A 15955-nucleotide genomic window follows, 5' to 3' on the forward strand; every position below is an offset into this window, starting at 1 on the left:
GCACCTAAATTTATTTTTTTAATTACTATTTTTTTTGTTACACTGTCACTTTAAATAACATTTTTTGATCACTTTTATTGCTGTCCCAAGGAATGTAAACATCCCCTGTGACAGCAATAGACATGACATGGAGGATCCAAACCCCTCCTCTGCACTTGAAAGCATTCATAACACCAAGATCGGTGTTTTTCAATTGTTTTCAGATTTTTAAAAATGGCGCAGAAAGTATCAAAGTAAAATGGAAGTGATGTCAGGTGATCGCTCCCGCTTTACAATAGAGGAGAGCCTATCAAAGCTAATTCCGGCTTTGCTCGGCTATCCCGCTGGGATGGGAGATCCTAAGAGAGCTGCAGGAGGGGGGGGATGTCCCCACCTGCGGCTTGTACAAGCAATTGAGCGGCTAGCTAGCCGCTCTGATTGCTTGTACAAGAAAGCTGCTGGCTGCCGGCTCTAAAAAACAGTACCAGACATCACAGGCATCACTCCGGTACAACCACCGAAAATCCAGCGACGTACAGGTACATTGCTGGTCCAGAAGTGGATATCAAGTTCTGGGATGAATCCTGGGAAGAATTAGTATGATCAACACTACATCACTTTATTGTCATTCCAACCAGCGAGTCTGGTGCTGCTCCACAAAGACTCACTGATCGGCTACTCCACATGTGTTTCTGCCATTGTACTGACCAACTACCCATGGCACTCTAGGATGGACATGAGCATCTAAGATGTAAGTGTGCTACAGTATGTTTCAATAAAGTGATGTAATATCAATCTTACTACTTTGTTTTCTTTTATGTGTTTTCATGAAATATAGATAGTCTTTAATCACTTGCCTACTGGGAACTTTTACCCCCTTCCTGCCCAGGCTGATTTTCAGCTTTCAGCGCTGTCACACTTTGCATGACAATTGCACGTTCATGCAACACTGTACCCATATGAAATTTTTATCAAATAGAGCCTTTTTTGGTAGTGTTTAACCACTTCAAGTCCAGACACTTTCACCCCCTTCCTGTCCAGGCCAATTTTCAGCTTTCAGTGCTATCACACTTTGAATGACAATTGCGTGGTCATGCAACACTGTACCCAAATGAATTTTTCAGCATTTTTTTGAGACAGATAAAACTTTATTTTGGTGGTATTTATTCACCACTGGGATTTTATTTTTTTGCTATATAAATGAAAAAGTCCAAACATTTTGAAAAAAAAGTGTTTTTCTTATACAATTTTGCAAATAAATAATCTTTCTTCATAAATCCTGGCCAAAATGTATTCAGCTATCTTTTTAGTAAAAAAAATAATAACTCAAATTATTACTATTATTATATTATTATTATTATGCAATATTTATATAGCGCCAACAGTTTGCTCAGCACTGTGCATTATAATGGGAGACAATACATGAGACAGTACAGTGACAATACAATACACGAGGGGTTCGAGGGCCCTGCTCCTTGGAGCTTACAATCTAGGAGGCAGGTACAGGGCTTATATAGCGCCAACAGTTTGCTCAGCGCTTTACATTATGGAGGGAGACAGTACAGTAACAATACAGTTCAATACAAGAGGGATTAGAGGGCCCTGCTCCTTGGAGCTTACAATCTAGGAGGGAGGGGATAGTGGTACAAGAGGTAATTAGTTGTGGGGGATGGAGTGGTAGGAGGAGTAGTGGATTCCAGTATTAACTGGGGGCGGGGTAGGCTTCCCTGAAGAGATGGGTTTTCAGAGTGCACCTAAAGGTGAGCAGAGTAGGCGATAGCTTGGGGTAGGGAGTTCCAGAGGCTGGGTGAAGCCCTTGAGAAATATTGGAGACGAGCATGGGAGGAGACAGGGGAGAGTAGGAGGTCTTGCGAGGAGCAGAGAGTATGGTTTGGGTGGTATTTAGAGAGAAGGTCGGTGATGTAATTAGGGGCAGTGTTGTGAACGGCTTTATACGTCAGTGTTAGTGTTTTGAATTTTATCCGTTGGGCAATTGGAAGCCAGTGGAGTTAGTTTATAACCAAAAATACGTTTATAACCAAAAATTATAATTTGTAAAAAAATGTTTATACATTTTGTTTTAACATACTGTCAACCTAGCAGTACAATGTCACCATAGTGACACTGTACTACTTGTGGGGGGTGATGAAGATTTTTTTTTTTTTTTACACTGATTGCTTTTGCACCCATAAAGGCTGTAAAAGCAATCATTTCTTCTTCTCTCTGGATGCATTCTTGCACCCATTGAGAAATACTGTGAGAGCTGTGATTGGTCACAGCTTGTCACATGGTACAAGGCTGTTGTGAATAGGCTTGTACCATGTGACCTCTGTGATCATTCACAGATTTTACAAGTAGTAAGCAATGATGTCAGGAAGTGACATCTTGCTTACTACTATTCATGTGATCACTGATTGGCCAATCAGTGATCACATGATCAGGACCTCACACAGAGGTCCTGTACAGCGATCGGTGTTCCGCTGTGTCCTCCGGACACAGTGGTCACCAGATCGCAGTGCCGCACGCTTCAGGCAGGGAATGCGGGAGGACATTTATAAATGGCCACCCGCTACTGCACTGCTCCCATCTGTCTGTTTATGTACACGGGCCAGACGGGAAGTGGTTAATCACCACTGGGGTTTTTATTTTTTGCTAAACAAACAAAAAAAGACAAACATTTTGAATTTTTTCTTAGTTTCTGTTAAGTATTGTAAATAAAGGATTTTTCTTCTTAACTGATGTGTGCTGATGAGGCTGCACTGATGAGCATTGATAGGGTGCACTGATGGGCACTGATAGGCTGCATTGATAGGCTGCACTGATGGGCACTGATGAGATGGCACTAATGGCCACTGATAGATGGCACTGATGGGCATTGATAGACAGCACTGATGGGCACTGATAGGCTGCACTGATGGGAATTGATAGGCGGCAATGATGGGAACTGATAGTTGGCACTGATGGGCATTGATAGGCGGCACTGATGGGAACTGATAGGTGGCACTGATGGGCATTGATAGGTGGCACTGGTAGGCACTGACAGGCATCACTGAGGAGGCACTGATAGCCAGCACTGAAAGCCAGCACAGATGGGCGCTGAAAACCAGCACAGATGGGCACTAATGGGCACTGAAAGCTAGCACGGATGGGCACTATTGGCCGTACTGATGGTGCTACACTGATGAAACACTAAGAAAATGCCACTTACCAGCTCTCCTCTCAGCACGTGATGTTAGTGTAAGGAGAGGACTGCCGATAACCAGCATTTCCTGTTTACATGTGATCAGCTGTGATTGGACACAGCTGGTCACATGTAAAAGGAAGCTCTGACTGGCCCCCTACTTGGACACCTGGTCAGTTGGCACCAACAGATGCAAGTCCCCACCTGCTTCTTTTAGGATGGAACAACAACCCTACCTCTGCCATATTGTGCCCATCTCTTTGTCAGAGGTCTTCCCTCCACATCCCCACCATTAGCTGTTATGATGAAAATAAAGGAATGCCCACACAAAAGATATACACAGATATACACAGAAGATGGCATTGTCAGATTACATCACATAGACATACCACTTGACCATCACATATAGTGGACAAACCACAGCAGTCATTATGTGAAAGCAGCACACAGTATGCTATACTCTTAACACAACTTCCCTTTTGCACAGTCTTTCTCCTTCCCAGGTCCACCAGGGAAACTCATTGCAGAGAACACTTGGCCTAGCCTGAAATAAAATGTTGCTACAGTGCAGTGTGAGCTGTAGTTTGGCATCAATTTGTTGTTGTATCTAAATCTGTTAGTAATTCTAACACTCCCCTCCCCCCAGACTGACAATGATGCTGTCCAAAAGTGTCCCCTGTGCGCATTCATCCAGAGTAGGGACACTCTAATACAAGAGGTGTCTTACTGGCCAGATCATAGGAGATAAAAAAAAGTCTTAAAAAAGAAAACTAATGCAGCCAACACATCTAAGGATTTGTAAGCTACAATATGTTGCATTTTTTGTTTTTGTTACAACTCCTGTATATAACCCTGCATAACAGACAGTCAACAGTTTGCATGTGTTTATCTGCTTGCTTCACTGCAACAGGAAACAGGGAACTTTTATTCAGTGAAAAGACATAGAGTTTATAGTACCACAGATGCAGCTACACACTTATAAACACTACAATCTACTGGTTGAAGAATATATCTCTACTGAATACTGATGTAGCTGTTGTATGTGAACACTGTATTCCAACACCCTCACTCAGCAACTACTCCTTATATTGGTCCAGTTTTGGATCTCAGTTTTATAACTTTGTTTCTTGTAAGTGGTTTTGTCAAATCATCTGAAATCATTTTATTAGTTTTACAATACATAAGCGCAATTACATTTCGTTTAACCAGATCATGAATGTAATGATGTCTGATGTCAATATGCTTTTTTTCTTGCATTGAACTCATTGGTGGAAAGTTTGATACATCCTTGGTTGTCCTCATATAGGATTGTAGGCTGAGACATTGGCTGTCCAAGATTTTCAAGCAATTGACGTAACCACACAGCTTCTTGACTGGCATAGGCAACAGCACTGTATTCTGCCTCTGTAGAAGACCAAGCTTCTGAGATCTGCTTGTTGCTAGACCAAGATATAGGACTGTTTCCTAATTTGAACAAGTAACCACCTTTGGATTTGGAAGTGCTTAGGTTTCCTGCCCAATCAGAGTCCACATATCCTACAAGGTTCAGGTCACCAACTGTAGACAGCTCCAGACTCAAGTCTTTCGTTAATTTGAGATATCTCATGACTCTTTTGATTGATGTCCGGTCTCTTTGACATGGTTCAGTCACACATCTACAAAGACGTGACCATGCAGCTGTGTTATCTGGATCTGTAGTGGTTACAATATATAGCAATGCCCCCACTGCTTGTTTGTACTGATCATCGGTAGGAAGAAGATCATCATCCCCTTCCGTTTTAAGGCATGCTGTGTCCATTATATAAATAAAAAAAGGAATGCGCTAAATAATAAATATTTAAAACTAAAACAAACAAAATAATTGTGCAAAAAATCTAAACAACACAAGTGTCCATATAATCCTGTGTAAAGTCCAACCACCATACAGAATACTGAAGTCTTGTGTTGAACCAATAACACCGTGATAAATCAACGACCAAATGAAATGAATAAACTCACCAGAGCTATATGCTGATCAAATTATAAATCAGCATAAGGTGTTGATTCCGCTCCGTGAGGACGTCGAATGACGAAACGCGCAGGGCGGGGCTTAATGGATGTGACATCAGGACGTTCCCTGTGACTGTCGGCTGCTCGTCCGCGCTGAGCGGGACTCGTCCCTTTCCTTTTCAATGCTGTTTATGCTGGTGTCGGCCAGGACACCTTCTTTGTGAGTGCATACCTTGTTTTAAATAAAAATTTAGTGGTTTTAAATGTGCTGCACCATCATGTCCTCTCTTTAATTCCCGAGTGCAGTCCTATTATATGGAGAAAAGATGATTATATGAATGAAAGGTTTCCATTTATGCTGGCTAGCTTGCTGCAGATTATTGCTCCTAGAGTCTGGATATTCTCTACTGCTGCAGATCATTGCTCCCAGAGTCTGGATATTCCCTACAGATCATCGCTTCCAGAGCAATAGTGCTTATGCTGATTTATAATTTGATCAGCATATAGCTCTGGTGAGTTTATTCATTTCATTTGGTGGTGGATTTATCATGGTGTTATTGGTTGAACACAAAACTTCAGTATTTTGTATGGTGGTTGGACTTTACACAGGATTATATGCACACTTGTGTTATTTAGATTTTTTGCACGATTATTTTGTTTGTTTTAGTTTTAATTATTTATTATTTAGCGCATTCCTATTTTTATTTATATTATTTACACCTTTTTTTGGGTTAGGTTTGCAGCTTGGTCCTGGTATAAATTATATTTTATTTATCTTTGTTTTTGGCGCTCTTCTGATATATCTGACATGCTGTGTCCATTGGAGTACTTGCTTCTTTGGCTTCAGTCATGTCAAACAGCTAAAGCACTGCCTGAATTTTAGATTTCTGATTTAACAGGAAGCTGCCATCTTCTTCATGCGGTATTTTAATTCCTAGGTAATATGTCACATCCTCAGGATCTTTAGTCTCAAAAGTCTGGTTAAGATCTGAAGTCAACTTTGCAACTTCTTCATTCTTTTTATGAGCAACAATCAAGTCATCTACATAGAGTAAAATATACATATATTCAGAATCTACACATTTTGAGCATAGACATGAGTCAGCTCTGATTTGTATAATTCCTTCGTCTAGCAAGACTTTGTTTATTTTTAAATTCCGAGCTGATTGCTTGAGCCCGTAAAGTTATTTCTGCAACTTGCACACAAGATGCTCTTCTCCATTTTTCACGTATCCTTCTGGCTGTGTTATATATATTTCCTCTTTGATATCACCATTAAGGCTGTTGTGATATCATGGCACTTCAAAACCATTTTGCGAGAAGCCAGTGTTCTGAAAGTACTTTTTATTGCAACTGGAGCAAAATTATCATCTTAATACTCACCACATTTTTGTGACTACCTTTTTGCCACTAACTGTGCTTTGTACCTACAGACCTTGCCTTCAGAGTTGCATTCCCATATAAGAAAAATATATTTGAAATATATTTTTTAAATATTCTTTCCAAATATATTGACATATATTTGAAATGCTACAATTTTGGCCATATTCAATATATTTCAGTAAATATATATATATATATATATATATATATACAGTCAGGTCCATAAATATTGGGACATCGACACAATTCTAACATTTTTGGCTCTATACACCACCACAATGGATTTAAAATGAATTAAACAAGATATGCTTTAACTGCAGACTGTCAGCTTTAATTTGAGGGTATTTACATCCAAATCAGGTGAACGGTGTAGGAATTACAACAGTTTGCATATGTGCCTCCCACTTGTTAAAGGACCAAAAGTAATGGGACAGAATAATAATCATAAATCAAACTTTCACTTTTTAATACTTGGTTGCAAATCCTTTGCAGTCAGTTACAGCCTGAAGTCTGGAACTCAAAGACATCACCAGACGCTGGGTTTCATCCCTGGTGATACTCTGCCAGGCCTCTACTGCAACTGTCTTCAGTTCCTGCTTGTTCTTGGGGCATTTTCCCTTCAGTTTTGTCTTCAGCAAGTGAAATGCATGCTCAATCGGAATAAGGTCAGGTGATTGACTTGGCCATTGCATAACATTCCACTTCTTTCCCTTAAAAAACTCTTTGGTTGCTTTTGCAGTATGCTTTGGGTCATTGTCCATCTGCACTGTGAAGCGGCGTCCAATGAGTTCTGAAGCATTTGGCTGAATATGAGCAGATAATATTGCCTGAAACACTTCAGAATTCATCCTGCTGCTTTTGTCAGCAGTCACATCATCAATAAATACAAGAGAACCAGTTCCATTGGCAGCCATACATGCCCACGCCATGACACTACCACCACCATGCTTCACTGATGAGGTGGTATGCTTAGGATCATGAGCAGTTCCTTTCCTTCTCCATACTCTTCTCTTCCCATCACTCTGGTACAAGTTGATCTTGGTTTCATCTGTCCATAGGATGCTGTTCCAGAACTGTGAAGGCTTTTTTAGATGTCGTTTGGCAAACTCTAATCTGGCCTTCCTGTTTTTGAGGCTCACCAATGGTTTACATCTTGTGGTGAACCCTCTGTATTCACTCTGGTGAAGTCTTCTCTTGATGGATGACTTTGACACACATACACCTACCTCCTGGAGAGTGTTCTTGATCTGGCCAACTGTTGTGAAGGGTGTTTTCTTCACCAGGGAAAGAATTCTTCAGTCATCCACCACAGTTGTTTTTCGTGGTCTTCCGGGTCTTTTGGTGTTGCTGAGCTCACCGGTGAGTTCCTTTCTATTAAGAATGTTCCAAACAGTTGTTTTGGCCATGCCTAATGTTTTTGCTACCTCTCTGATGGGTTTGTTTTGTGTTTTTCAGCTTAATGATGGCTTGCTTCACTGATAGTGACAGCTCTTTGGATCTCATCTTGAGAGTTGACAGCAACAGATTCCAAATGCAATTAGCACATTTGAATGGAACTCTGGACCTTTTATCTGCTCATTGTAATTGGGATAATGAGGGAATAACACACACCTGGCCATGGAAGAGCTGAGAAGCCAATTGTCCCATTACTTTTGGTCCCTTGACAAGTGGGAGGCACATATGCAAACTGTTGTAATTCCTACACCATTCATCTGATTTGGATGTAAATACACTCAAATTAAAGCTGACAGTCTGCAGTTAAAGCACATCTTGTTCGTTTCATTTCAAATCCATTGTGGTGGTGTATAGAACCAAAAATGTTAGAATTGTGTCGATGTCCCAATATTTATGGACCTGACTGTATATACTGCATGTTGAAATGCATTTTTTATATATTACAAAATATCTGAAAAATATTTTGGCCATATTTAATATATTTCAATAAGTAAGTATATATATACTGTATATATATATATATATATATATACTGCATTTTGAAATGCATTTACAAACATATGTAAAATTATATGTTAAAATTACTTTTTTATATGTTAAAAAAAATATTTTTAAAAATATTTTCAGATATTTTGTAATATATATAAAAAATGCATTTCAACATGTAGTATATATATATATATATTTATTGAAATATATTGAATATGGCCAAAATTGTAGCATTTCAAATATATGTCAGTATATTTGGGAAGAATATTTTAAAAATATATTTCAAATATATTTTTTTTCCATTTGTGTTTGGCCTTAAATATCTATTTGCAGCTGATTGTACACTTATCATGAGGTACAGTCAGGTCCATAAATATTTGGACATCGACACAATTCTAAAATTTTTGGCTCTATACACCAAGGGACCAAAAGTAATGGGACAGAATAATAATTATAAATCAAACTTTCACATTTTAATACTTGGTTGCAAATCCTTTGCAGTCAATTACAGCCTGAAGTCTGGAATGCATAGACATCACCAGACGCTGGGTTTCATCTCTGGTGATGCTCTGCCAGGCCTCTACTGCAACTGTCTTCAGTTCCTGCTTGTTCTTGGGGCATTTTCCCTTCAGTTTTGTCTTCAGCAAGTGAAATGCATGCTCAGTAGGATTCAGGTCAGGTGATTGACTTGGCCATTGCATAACATTCCACTTCAATCCCTTAAAAAACTCTTTGGTTGCTTTTGCAGTATGCTTTGGGTCATTGTCCATCTGCACTGTGAAGCGGCGTCCAATGAGTTCTGAAGCATTTGGCTGAATATGAGCAGATAATATTGCTCGAAACACTTCAGAATTCATCCTGCTGCTTTTGTCAGCAGTCACATCATCAATAAATACAAGAGAACCAGTTCCATTGGCAGCCATACATGCCCACGCCATGACACTACCACCACCATGCTTCACTGATGAGGTGGTATGCTTAGGATCATGAGCAGTTCCTTTCTTTCTCCATACTCTTCTCTTCCCATCACTCTGGTACAAGTTGATCTTGGTTTCATCTGTCCATAGGATGCTGTTCCAGAACTGTGAAGCCTTTTTTAGATGTCGTTTGGCAAACTCTAATCTGGCCTTCCTGTTTTTGAGGCTCACCAATGGTTTACATCTTGAGGTGAACCCTCTGTATTCACTCTGGTGAAGTCTTCTCTTGATGGATGACTTTGACACACATACACCTACCTCCTGGAGAGTGTTCTTGATCTGGCCAACTGTTGTGAAGGGTGTTTTCTTCACCAGGGAAAGAATTATTCGGTCATCCACCACAGTTGTTTTCCGTGGTCTTCCGGGTCTTTTGGTGTTGCTGAGCTCACCGGTGCGTTCCTTCTTTTTAAGAATGTTCCAAACAGTTGTTTTGGCCACGCCTAATGTTTTTGCTATCTCTCTGATGGGTTTGTTTTTTCAGCCTAATGATGGCTTGCTTCGCTGATAGTGAGAGCTCTTTGGATCTCATCTTGAGAGTTGACAGCAACAGATTCAAAATGTAAATAGCACGCTTGAAATGAACTCTGGACCTTTTATCTGCTAATTGTAATTGGGATAATGAGGGAATAACACACACCTGGCCATGGAACAGCTGAGAAGCCAATTGTCCCATTACTTTTGGTCCCTTAACAAATGGGAGGCACATATGCAAACTGTTTTAATTCCTACACCGTTCACCTGATTTGGATGTAAATACCCTCAAATTAAAGCTGACAGTCTGCAGTTAAAGCACATCTTGTTAGTTTCATTTCAAATCCATTGTGGTGGTGTATAGAACCAAAAATGTTAGAATTGTGTTGGTGTCCCCATATTTATGGACCTGACTGTAGCTCTGAAAGTATCCATGTCTGCAGTTCACTAAGACATGTCATCTCTTCATCAGTAGCTCTATTCCACTTTTGTTTCTCATGGGTTGGAAGTCTTTGCATCTCATCCCATGAATCTGGCTCTGGTTTTAATACTACAAGACCAACATAGGACAGATGTTTGGCTAGGATGCCTTTATTGCTTCTGGGGGATTTCCTGATTTAAGCCTCTTGTGGCTTGGTTTCTTCTTTCACAGTATTTAGATTGTCTGTTTTAATTTCTATTTCTGTGCCACTACAAGAAATAATGACCCCCTTTGGGACTTTCATGCAGCTGACATGACATCACACATATATTCATAAGAATGTTTGTATATACTTTATTGTACAAAAATATTATTCAAAAGTTCATTATATCCTAAAATCATACTAGTGGCTCTGATATACTGTTCTAGAAGTATGATCCCTTGCAGGGTTACAACAATACAACATTTCCAAAAAGCTCCGACGCGTTTCAATCATTCCAATTCAAGATTTTCTTCAGGGGGCATGAACACCTGAGAGCTCTCTAAATGAACACATCATGACAAATCATTGTAGTGCCATCAATAACAATCATATAATCTCCATTTTCATACTTACAAAACAACAGTTGAACAGTTGATGTACTGTATAGCAGAGCAATCTAGTAGAGATGAGTGGCCACGTGGACATCTCACAGTCTTTTTTTCTTCTGCTATACCTATCAGGCATTCAACCATTCCCAAGGGGTGCCTTATGTAATCCTGCATATACTGACCTTTCATCAGCTTGGTTTGGTATAGCTTTCTAATAAAGTTTATTGCTGAGATTAGCTCTTTCATGCACCTTTGTTGTAGTGTTACTGGCCATTTTATTTTATTCTGTTGCAGTCTTCTCTTTGTTGCTGTGTCTTGCACTTATTTCCTGTAGTGGGCTATGACTGGGAAAATGAGCCCATAACCTGTTAGAAATTCTGTATATAGCCCTACAGAACATACAGTGCACAGTCCTTGTGTGTTTATCTGCTTGCTTCACTGCAACAGGAAATGTTTAATCAGTGAAAAGACATTGAGTTTATAGTACCACAGATGCAGCTACAAACTTATAAACACTGCCATCTACTGGTTGAAGAATATATCTCTACTAAATACTGATGTAGTTGTTGCACAGAATACATGAACACTGTATTCCAACAGTTTTGGGTTGAGTACTGCTTTAAGAGGGGATATGATGGCAATAAACACATTTTTAAATGGTGATATGCATTTGGAGGAAACTATTTAGCCTAAGGTCTATAAAGAAGACACGATTCAATGAAATTGGATGCAAAACACGTTTCAATCTGAAATTGTAAAAGAGGTTCTTAACTGTTAGAGTGGTAGGGATGTGGAACGCTGACTCTGCTCGTGATTCCTAATTGCCCAAATGTGAACTGGCCTTACTTTAAAGTGGTTGTAAACCCTTACATATACCCAATGAAGTGACTAGCCTTAGATGATACATAGAAATGAAACAAATCCTCCTACATAAATTGTACCTGTTTATCTGCAGCCCTCTCTTCACTATGTAGCACTATCCCCTTAGGAATCACTAGAAGATTTGGGTACCCCTATAGTCCTGCACAGCCAGGCAACAGGCATCTTCACACAGGCTATATCCAGAGTCAGAAATCACTCCTTGAGCTTTGGTTTTGTTGGTTTATTTAGGGGGTTTGAACTGGGATAGGATCAGGGGTGTACAGGATGCCCAAGGAAACTGATGAACTGAGGACAACTTCACAGAACTATTTACAAGTATTCTCTGCAGCACAGTCTCTGCTGGAGAGCTGGCTAGCATCTTCTTAATGTACCACCCTAGACCCTATATTAACTTCTCCCCTTCACCCAGCAATCTGGAGGTATCCCTGAACAGGAAATCTGGTGCCTGTTACTTTAAAAATGGATAGTCCCAAATAGGCAGTGAATCTGGTTTCCCACCAGAGTACTCCTTCCTCTATCCGCCCAAGGGGGTGCAGGGGTACTCATTTAGGTTTTCTCCTGTACCGCAGGTGGGTTGGTGACTGCTTCCAGGCCTTTCCAGCTGGGTTGCTCCTTCTCTGCCATACAGGTGGTTTGCTCTGGGGGCCAGTGAACGTCTAAGTTTCTCCCTTTCCAGCTCCAGGCCTGCAGGTAGGCCCAATCCCACTGGGCCTCCTCGCAGCCTCCTGACTTCAGCCTCACATCTTCCTCCCTGTCTTCCACCTGAACTCTCCTGCAGCTGAGCTGGCTCCAACACTTGTAAGGGTGTCCTGGCCCCTGGGCCAGTGCTTCCACTAGGCAAACTAAGCAGCCACCTAGGGTGCACTGCCACCTAGGGGCACCTGGGCGCAGCACAAGCCAGCGCTCTCCCTGTGTGGCCCTTTGGAACTCTTGTATGAATTCCTAATTTCCCTGCAGAATCCCCCTCTCCTCAAACACAGCAAATGAGGGTATCTTTACTCTGCACAATTGTCTCACAGCCTGTCTACACACATGACCATTTAGTACATATATACACACATGACAGTATTCCATCTAGCAGGGAAGTGTCGGCTCCCCCTAGGATGGGAAGTGATGACTTTAGCCCAGGATCCCTGGCGGTCAGCAGTCTCTGAGCAGAAGATCGGTCAGCACATAACTCTGGTACACACACTGGTACACACAATTCTTTAGCTGTAACAAGGAGCCAGCCAGTGACTGAATGGGGCCAGTGTAGCAGCTGAGATGCTGCTCCTTCCAGTGTTCCTCTCCGACTCAGTCCCTTACTACAAGCCGTCTGGCAGCTGCTGATGCTGATCACTGTGGAGTTTTGTAACTGTTTCTTTTTTTTCTCTGTCTGATGAGTAATACAGTTAATTTATATTTGGGTAATATATATTTTGTCTTTAATATTGGTGCTGGTGGCATCCTATGGCATTTATTGTTGCAAATTAAAAGAAATGTAGCTGTTTCATGTTTTGTTGATTTAATGTTTTCTACCGGTTTAAATTTTTTTTTTGGGGGGGGGGTTGGCGCAAGTAGCTGGTCTTGCCCATGGCGCAAAATAGTCCAGCACTGGCCCTGCCTGGCCCCTCTCTGTCTGGCCAGAATCCCTCAAAAGTGCAAGCAAGCCACTCCTCCAAAGACCTAGAGCAAAGGGAAATTCAAGAGGGGCTGGTCTACAGAGCCTCTCAGCTCCTGGCCACAAATTGACCTTCTGGGTATTACACCCAGGATGCTACTCAGCCCTCCTCACTCAGGAGGAGCCACAATCAGGACTCTAACTCCCCCTAGCTAAACTAGGAGGGTGCTACATTTACACGTGTTGAGAGTACAGAATTTATAAAGCTTGTTTGAGCTGTCAGAAAGAAGGGGGTGGAGAGCTTAAATTACACACTGTGGAGCTCAGTGAGGAGAGCTCTGAGAGCTGATTGGAGGGAAGGGACACCCCCCTTCCTCATTACACAGCTCACAGGAACAGAGCTGAGACTGTCCCTCTATTGGAGTTCCCTCCCGTCACCCTTTTTCTCAGGAAAACTTGTCAAAATTAATTTATGCTGATAGAAGAGGAACGAAGCAGCAGACACTAAGACCCCATTCACACCTGAGTGTTTTGTAGCTTGTAGCTCAACAAGAGCACTCAACAAGCAAAAACCCAATAGGGTTGATTTACTAAAGACAAATAGGCTGTGCACTGTAAGTGCAGTTGCTCTAGATCTGAGGGGAACATACAAGGAACATAAACAGCATGTTTGCTTGCACATGACTGCAAGTGCAGTTGCTCTAGGTCTGAGGAGAAGCTCTGAAATGAGGTGAAGCTCTGCTGATTTCTATCATCCAATCATCTGCAAGAAAAAATGCTGTTTTTTTAAATTTTCCTTGCATGTTCCCCTCAGATCTAGAGCCACTGCACTTGCAGTACACGGCCTATTTGCCTTTAGTAAATCAACCCCATTGGCTTTCATCAGAGTTTAGGGGCATCTTTCTCCTGAATGCAGAAGGATCACGTTTAGGAGAGGAATGTTTTGGCCAAAAAACACCAAATGCAGCAAAAACGCATGAACTTGTGCCTAAGAGCTAGCTGCCTTTAGCACATGGGTGTTTATTCATTTCAATGGCAAGTACTCTAGCCAATCAAATGAATACAAATTCAAGCTCAAACGTGGCTAAACACATTTACACATGGTTTTGCTGCATTTAGCCTTTTTCCTGCTGCCAGTAAATACCCAAAAGCAGCTCCATTGTCCATGTAGCCTTTGTGCTCTGGATTGAGAAAAGAGCACACTATAGAGGGATGTGCTTTGTTCATGTTTCATATCTGAGGTTTACAACCAAGGGGTGCCAGGGAATCACATCCCATGGGGCCACTTTGTAATACTTGTGGGCCTGACAATCCCCTTGCTCAGTGTGCGGTTCCACATGTGTGTTTATATGAGTCTGTAATTTAGTTTATTTTTATTTATTGCAGGTACTTATACAGCGCCCTCAATTTACGAAGTGTTTTACATACACAGCTCCAAAAAATTAAAGCAACATTTTTTAATCAGAGTATAGCATCCAGTCAATTAAACTCCTGGGATATTGATCTGGTCAGTTAAGTAGCAGAGGGGGTTGATGATCAGTTTCAGTTTGGTGTTAATGAAATTAACATCAGATACACTAGATGGGCAACAATGAGATGACTCCCAAAACAAAAATGGTTTTACAGGTGGTTTTACTCATATTTTCTGTTTTTCACTAGTTTAGCATTTGGCTAGAGTCAGTATCACTACTGGTAGCATGAGGCGATACCTGGACCCTACAGAGGTTGCACAGGCAGTCCACCTCCTCCAGGATGGCAGATCAATACGTACCATTGCCAGAAGGTTTGCTGTGTCCCCCAGCACAGTCTCAAGAGCATGGAGGAGATTCCAGGAGACAGGCAGTTACCCTAGGACAGCTGGACAGGGCCGTAGAAGGTCCTCAATCCATCAGCAGGACTGGTATCTGCTCCTTTGTGCAAGTAGGAACAGGATGAGCACTGCCATCAGTCACATCACATCAGTCCCTGTCCTCAAGCAGCGTAATACATTTGCATTGTGCTTTTTATGGTGTTTTTAGTTGGTTACTGAATTACATTTACAATTTCTGTTGCGTTCACGGAAAAAACAAAATACGGCACGCTGCCGCGCTACTCTTTCTAGATACACCAAACCACCACAATGGTGTAAATGGGGCTATTGGATGAATCCATGTGTCCCTCGTATGAGTTTATACTGTGATTACACAGCTATGTGCCTCCATGTGCCCTCTACCCCGGAGATGAGGACTTTGCTCGGCTCACGTGCAGCACACATCCAGCATCATCAGACACCGGAGGACCAGCAGCGACTAGTTACGGCGTTCAAGGCAACAGCCAATCACAGCCTTTCTTTCCCCTCGAGCAGCCATCACCAAACCTCTCCCCTCCGCCTGTCAATAAATCCCGCCCCTTCTCTCCTCACGGGCGCCACCTACCGAGCAAGTGTTATGATCGACAAGCCGCTTAACCAATGGGCCGCCCCCGGCCGCTGTCACTCACAGGCGGAGGCTCGGGGATCTGGGCGGGGCCGGTCCGGTGTCGTCACACATCTTGAAGAC

At 41.6% G+C, this 15955-nt stretch overlaps 1 pseudogene; it reads right to left on the reverse strand.

Annotated features, from left to right (window-relative positions):
- Positions 1–4243: 4243 nt before the first annotated feature.
- Positions 4244–6000, reverse strand: LOC149447573 (uncharacterized; annotated as a pseudogene).
- Between the last annotated feature and the right edge of the window lie 9955 nt (positions 6001–15955).

Source organism: Staurois parvus, unplaced genomic scaffold (genome assembly GCF_062004578.1).
Source record: "Staurois parvus isolate SC_StPar_1 unplaced genomic scaffold, SC_StPar_1.0 ptg000682l, whole genome shotgun sequence".
In the NCBI taxonomy this organism is placed as follows: Eukaryota; Metazoa; Chordata; class Amphibia; order Anura; family Ranidae; genus Staurois; species Staurois parvus.